Source organism: Eurosta solidaginis, chromosome 5 (assembly GCF_040869045.1).
Source record: "Eurosta solidaginis isolate ZX-2024a chromosome 5, ASM4086904v1, whole genome shotgun sequence".
In the NCBI taxonomy this organism is placed as follows: Eukaryota; Metazoa; Arthropoda; class Insecta; order Diptera; family Tephritidae; genus Eurosta; species Eurosta solidaginis.
The window spans coordinates 170,065,378-170,071,712 of record NC_090323.1 but is presented as its reverse complement, the minus strand read 5'-3'; the positions used below and the strand labels follow the sequence as shown (position 1 = coordinate 170,071,712).

Here is a 6,335-nt window from a genome sequence, read left to right as displayed (position 1 = left end):
TTCTTATTTAATATATGTGCCTTTATTGGTGGGTACGACATTTTTTTTAAATGAACGACTTTAATAAAAAAAAAATTTTGCTTCTGCTCATAAATATTCGCAAAATCGCTATCAATCTGTAAAAAATTATTATAAAAATAAATTATAGTATAATTTAATATAAATAAAATAAATTGAGAACATTTACCAAGCAGTAGCCAAAGCTTTGTTTCAAGATCGGCCACTCAGCCAAAATATGAGATATAGATGCAACTGATTTGAAAAATTGGGTTCTGCTGATAAAACAATGTTGCAATTTTTGTACAACCTCGTCGTAGGGTGGAATATTGTATAGAAGCCAGAGTTTATTTTCCTCACATTCAACAGTAGCTTGGATGACTGTTTGTGAATTTATTTGGGGTTGTTCATTCTCCTTAAAACTGTCTTTGCGTAACCGATAAAATGCGTTGTGATATTTCGTATATAGGGAGCCTCCTGGCTTTCTCCCCTTTCTATGTAAAAAATAAGTATCCTGAAACAAACGGTTTTTTATTAAGATTTTTGTTTTGGCTAATCAATTGGCTATTATATTTTATAATAATTTTTTTTTGTATTATTTAGGGTATTCACAGGTTATCTTATTCGTCGTTTGTGCTATGTTATCAAATTTTATATTGGAAATCATAGCAACAGACAGAAACTAAAGACTTTACAACGAATACGACAGCCCAATTATTGTTTTGTAATTAAAACTCTACCTTGGTTTCTGTAGGAAAAATCACAACAAGTCTTTTAGAAATATTTTCGAATAATTTCGGCCGAGCTGCTATCTTATTATCGAGAATGTATGCGCAAATGGAAGAAGTTATAATTTTTCTCTGTGGTTCTGAAAGTTTTTTGTATATTTCGTACGACTTCAATAGTGCTACTCCACCAGAACTAGATTTTAAGACGTCTAAAATTGGAATCTATTAAAATTAATGATATTAAATTAATGATAGTTTCCTGGCTGTTTTTCCAACAATTACCTCATTTACGTCATCAACCGCATCACAAAAACTGTTGGTGATAGATTGTGTTGATCCACTGTGGCACTCGCTGTCGTAGCCTTGTGATATTTACCAAAGACGCAAATTATGTTCAAAAATGATGCTGTTGCCAAACAGAGATTTTGGCACTATCTCACTTAAATGGCTGCCTTTCTATAATTCAAAGCCTCTAACGTTATGTTGTGCTCTAGAAAAAATAGTAATAACAAATAATAACAATTGTAAATATTAACAAACAGTTTTGGATGTCCGATTTGAGACATTTGCACAAATGTGGATAAATGGTTTATACACTCTTAGCAAAAAGTTATCGGCATCTAACTTATCACCATGTATGCAGCTTCTTTGATAAAAGTTTATCAGTATACAGCAAAAATAATTCAAAAGGAATTAAAATATTCCCCTACGTTTATCACATTTATTACACTTTTACACTCTTAACTCACCTTTAAATAAGTCAAAAAACAATTCACCTTTCAAAGAAAATAACAAGTCTAAAAAATCAGCTTCACTCATGCTGCATTACACCGACACTCACAACTTCCAACTTTAAACTGCCAAAACTCTTTTATTTTGACAAAAATAATGAAATCTAACGGGACTTTGCGAAAAACTCCAGCCTGTTGCAAGCGGATGGTATGTATGTGCATGCATATATATCCACATTTATGTGGATTTACATACATATTTACTTATATTCGTATTGCTAGCCCTGTTATGAGATTTTGTTTTTATTTCCTTATTTTGAGGAACGTGTCTTAAACTTAAGTAAAATGTGTACTTGTTTCTGGTTTTAAGCCATTTGTTACTTGATATTCTCGAAATTTACTAAAAATTAGTAAAATTTTATTAAATATCAGGTCAAGGAAATTACTTACTTGTTTTAAGCGCGATTTTTCTTACATTTTAAGAACGAATTTCGTTAAAACCATAAGTTTTTCCTACAAAATTGGAAAATTTCCTAACTTTTGTGCAAAGTAGCATGTTTCCTTAACTTTAGGACAAAAATTTTTTGAGTGTACGACCCTTTTAAACATCTTTTGTATAAAAGTGGACGTGGTATTTAACCGATAACGTCCATTTTTCCTAGAAATGTTACCTGATATAAAGAAATAATATGTACACAGTCTTATTACGATCCTTTAATTTTTCTTCGACTTATGGCTCCCACCACGAACATTTTCAAAAATTTAAATTTTTTCCCTTTTCTCGTTAAAATTTCACTTGGAAAATTAAACACCATTGATTGAAGTTTTGCAAAGATATAGCTTATTTTGTTCGTCCATGGGCGGTGTCACGCCCATTTTCAAAAAAAAATCAAGAGTCTTAATATAAGTCCAATAATCAGGTTTTATGTGTTTTCCAAAACGTTATATATATAAAAAGTCGGCATGGTCACCATCCGATTTCCCTCATTTTTAATAGCGATGGGAGTTGATCGCCAAGGAACCCAAATACCAAATTGCAATACTAATGATAGTATCGATAATATGTCATTCAGTGTAGGCAGTAGGCCAAATATCAATGGCTTCGATTTCCCGGTGGTTACAGGGGCTGAATGTTACACGCTATACTTGCTATTAAGTCGAATGCTGTAGGATTCGATGGAATTAGCATACGATTTATCAAACTAATCCTTCCTTTTGTTATCTCTCCGCTTAATCACATTTAAAATTTTTCTATAACTAGCAGTAGTTTTACTAAAAAATAAATAAATGTAAGACGCGATAACCTCCGAAGAGATCTAAGGCCGAGCTTCCCTTCCAATTTGCGTCGTGCTCCTCTTGATTTTTTCCTACAAATTGGCCGGACGGGACCTACATGTTTTATGCCGACACCGAACGGCATCTGCAAGGCAGATAAGTTTTCACTGAGAGGTTTTCATGGCAGAAATACACTCGGAGCGCTTGCCGAACACTGCCGAGGGGCGACCCCGCTTAGAAAATTTTCTTCTAATTGAAAAACCTTATTTCTAAAATTTTTTGATGTGCTTTGCCCGGGGTGTGAACCCAGTCAATGAAAAATGCCCAAAGTTGTTCCGGTCCCCAAAACTAAGTCTCCGAGTTCCTGCATTGAGTTTAGGCCGATAAGTCTGTTGCCTTCTTTATCGAAGGTATATGAGAAGTTATTGGCAACGCAGATAACTGTCCATATAAATACGAATAATTTGCTAGCGGACGTCCAATTGGGATTCAGAAGAGGGCACAGCTTTGCGTCATCCGTGTTAAAGATTCTTGAAGGTATACGTCCAGCCTATGACAACAATGAACTCACTGTGTTAGTACTACTGGATTTCTCCAAAGCTTTTGATACGGTTGATCTCAAAATTCTTCTTTTCAAGCTCAAAGCCAGCTATAACTTCAGCCCTTTTGCTATCAAGTTAATGAGAAGTTATCACTCCGAGCGATTTCAACAGGTTCAATATGATAACCAAGTCTCTAGTGTACCACAGGGATCGATTCAAGGCCAATATTGTTTACACTCTTCATCAATGACATAGCTACTTGTTGTCACAATCCCTCCATACATGTATATGCAGACGATACACAAATATACATGTCTCGACCTATCCGTCTTTCCGAAGACTTATTTGCTAGGCTGTATGAAGATTTAAGACGTATAGCAAACGGGGCTAACCTAAATAAACTAACTCTCAATGTAGCTACATCTAAGACGATTGCGTTAGCAAATACATCAAATGGCGTAAACAACTTTCCTGATATTATTCTCAATGGAGATAAAATAATTTTTCATAATGTGATAACTAATTTAGGTTATAAAATCAACTCTAAACTGACTTGTGTTGACCATATCAACCTCGTAAGCAAGCTATTGTAACGAATTTACTGCAATGCCTCTTATTTGCAACCTTCTACTAACGTTCGTATCGCTAAAGTGTTGAGTAAATAACTCCAATATTTAATAATACAAAATGGCCTTTATTAAAATACTTCACAATAACACTGATACTTCACAACCAATAGCTTGCTTAAATGAAACTGATTGTCGCGCCTCTACCGTTGCTGCCTTTTATACTCTGTGATTTCCTCGTTGCATCTTCTAGGCGCTTCCAGAATTTACTTAGTTACTGCTATAAAATTATAACTACAGATGCACGTGTATAGCTTCTCATATGCGCGTGTATTTGTGAGCGACACTTCAACAATTATAATTGCATACTTTTGGGAGCATCTCAGATAAGATATCTGTATTTGTTTGTGCGTCTCTTCTCCGCTGCGTGTACGTACATATGTGTAGACATAATGATTCATCTATTAATGTGGATACAAGTCACTGCTTAGCATCGCTTAGAGATTGCAGTACCCCTTAGTGTTGCTAATATCCATTACAATATATAATACCCTGAGTAATTTATACAGAACTGCTTATTTGTTACAACGAGACACTAAGATGAAACTGGTCAAAGCTCTAATAATACCTCAAGTCTCTTATGATGATATAAGGTAACCTGGACTCAATTTCCCTCAACAAATTGCAGCTGGCCTTTAATAATGTTGTCCGGTTTGTTTTTGTCTAAAAAGAAATTTGATCATATATCTTCATATGCAATGCAGATTCACGGATGCGATATTTATAATTTCCTAAAAATCGGAAATCTCTGTTTTTTGCATAAGCTAATACACTCACAAAAGCCGCTGTACTAACTTAACAAATTGAGTTTCTGCCTATCTACACGCACTTTGAATCTATTAGTACCGAATTTTAAATACACTACGTCATCTAGAATGTTCTTTGTTAGTACAATCCGTTTATGGAACTCACTCCCATAGGCGACTAAAGCTATTAGGAAAGCAGGATGTTTTAAGCAAGCAGTATTATTTTTTCTTAACCCTTAACTTACCTCTTAATCATATATCTTTATCCTTGTCACAAAAATTTGAACTGAGGATGTTTAATTGTTGAAGAAAAAGTTTATATTATATTATATTACTCTACTTTTATTTTTGTTAATGTGATCCGATTGATGTACTATCTAAAAGACTATGTCTTACTTGTACAAAACTCAAATAAACAATAATATTTTATTTTCAATATTTACCCAAATTGTGTCGTGTGCACCGACAGAGAGACGGACGGATGAACGGCCATGGCTAAATCAATTCCTTTTTTCATCCTCAGCATTTTGATGTATGGAAGTCTATATTTTTCTCGATTCGTTTAAGCCCGTAATGCTACCAAATTAATACACTCTGTGTGCAAAGCACGTTGAGTATATTTCAAATTCCGGAAATCTTATTTTTTATTTACACATCTCAAAACAGATAAAACTAATTAAGTGTACCCACTGTACTTTTCATTAAAAATACATTCATTGTACATGTGTCGACTTAATAACACAATTAAACTTTTCAAATAAATAGGGGCAAGTCCGTGGAAATGGACGCGACATTCGCAAGCATTACAACCTGCCTAAAATAGAATATGAGCAGCGAACTGAGCGGATATTACAATATTTCAAGCAACAATTGTGGGTAACTCAAATATGTACGTACATATATATGACAATATATGAAGAGGTTCGGACGTGAAATAAAGACCCAATGCCCCTAATTTTTCGAAATCTAATATATCTTTTTAAAACGCTGGATATAAACTTAAGTACGGTTACGGCGAGCTACTCTTCCAATTTGCGTCGTGCTCCTTTTAATTTTTCCTACAAATTGGCGGGACGGGACCTACTTTTTATGCCGACTCCGAACGGCATCTGCAAGGCATATGAGTTTTCACTGAGAGATTTTCATGGCAGAAATACACTGGGAGTGCTTGCCAAACACTGCCGAGGGGCGATCCCGCTTAGAAAAATTCTCTTCTAATTGAAAAATTTTGTTTCTAAAATGTTGATGTTGCTTTGCCCGGGGCGTGAACCCAGGACCTTCGGTGTGGTAGGCGGAGCAAGCTACCATCGCACCGCGGCGGCCGCAAAAGCCCCTTTTCATAAGCGGAGACGTATACTGGTACGTAACTTTCCCTCTGTTTATTCTTCGATAAATGTTTAGGTCATTCAATAGAGCACGTTCTTGTGCTTCTAACGATGTACATATATACATTTTTATAGAAGAAATAGAACAAAAGTACAAAATAAATCAAAACTTTAGAAGCCAAAATAAGTTTGCGTTGAAAAACTCTCTAATATAATAAATCCAATGAAATTTGGATAGGATGGGAAGATTTCCTCATTTAACCACTTCTAGTTGACAAATATATATATATATATATATTGTAACGAATTTACTTGCAAATCCTCTTATTTGCCCTTTTGCTAAGTTCGTATCACTAAATTGTTGA

The 6,335-nt window shown here is 34.6% G+C and overlaps 1 long non-coding RNA gene across 2 annotated transcripts; it reads right to left on the bottom strand.

The window, feature by feature from the left end:
• Nucleotides 1-16: 16 nt before the first annotated feature.
• On the bottom strand, nt 17-5,443 carry LOC137253665 (uncharacterized). Of its 2 annotated transcripts, none has more exons than XR_010953855.1 (5): nt 5,089-5,443; nt 1,008-1,215; nt 738-947; nt 188-511; nt 17-116 (listed from the first exon to the last, which is right to left on the bottom strand). It is a non-coding gene; the product is annotated as an uncharacterized lncRNA (long non-coding RNA). The 2 variants fall into 2 exon arrangements; XR_010953856.1 differs by lacking the exon at nt 5,089-5,443 and adding an exon at nt 1,475-1,639.
• Between the last annotated feature and the right edge of the window lie 892 nt (nt 5,444-6,335).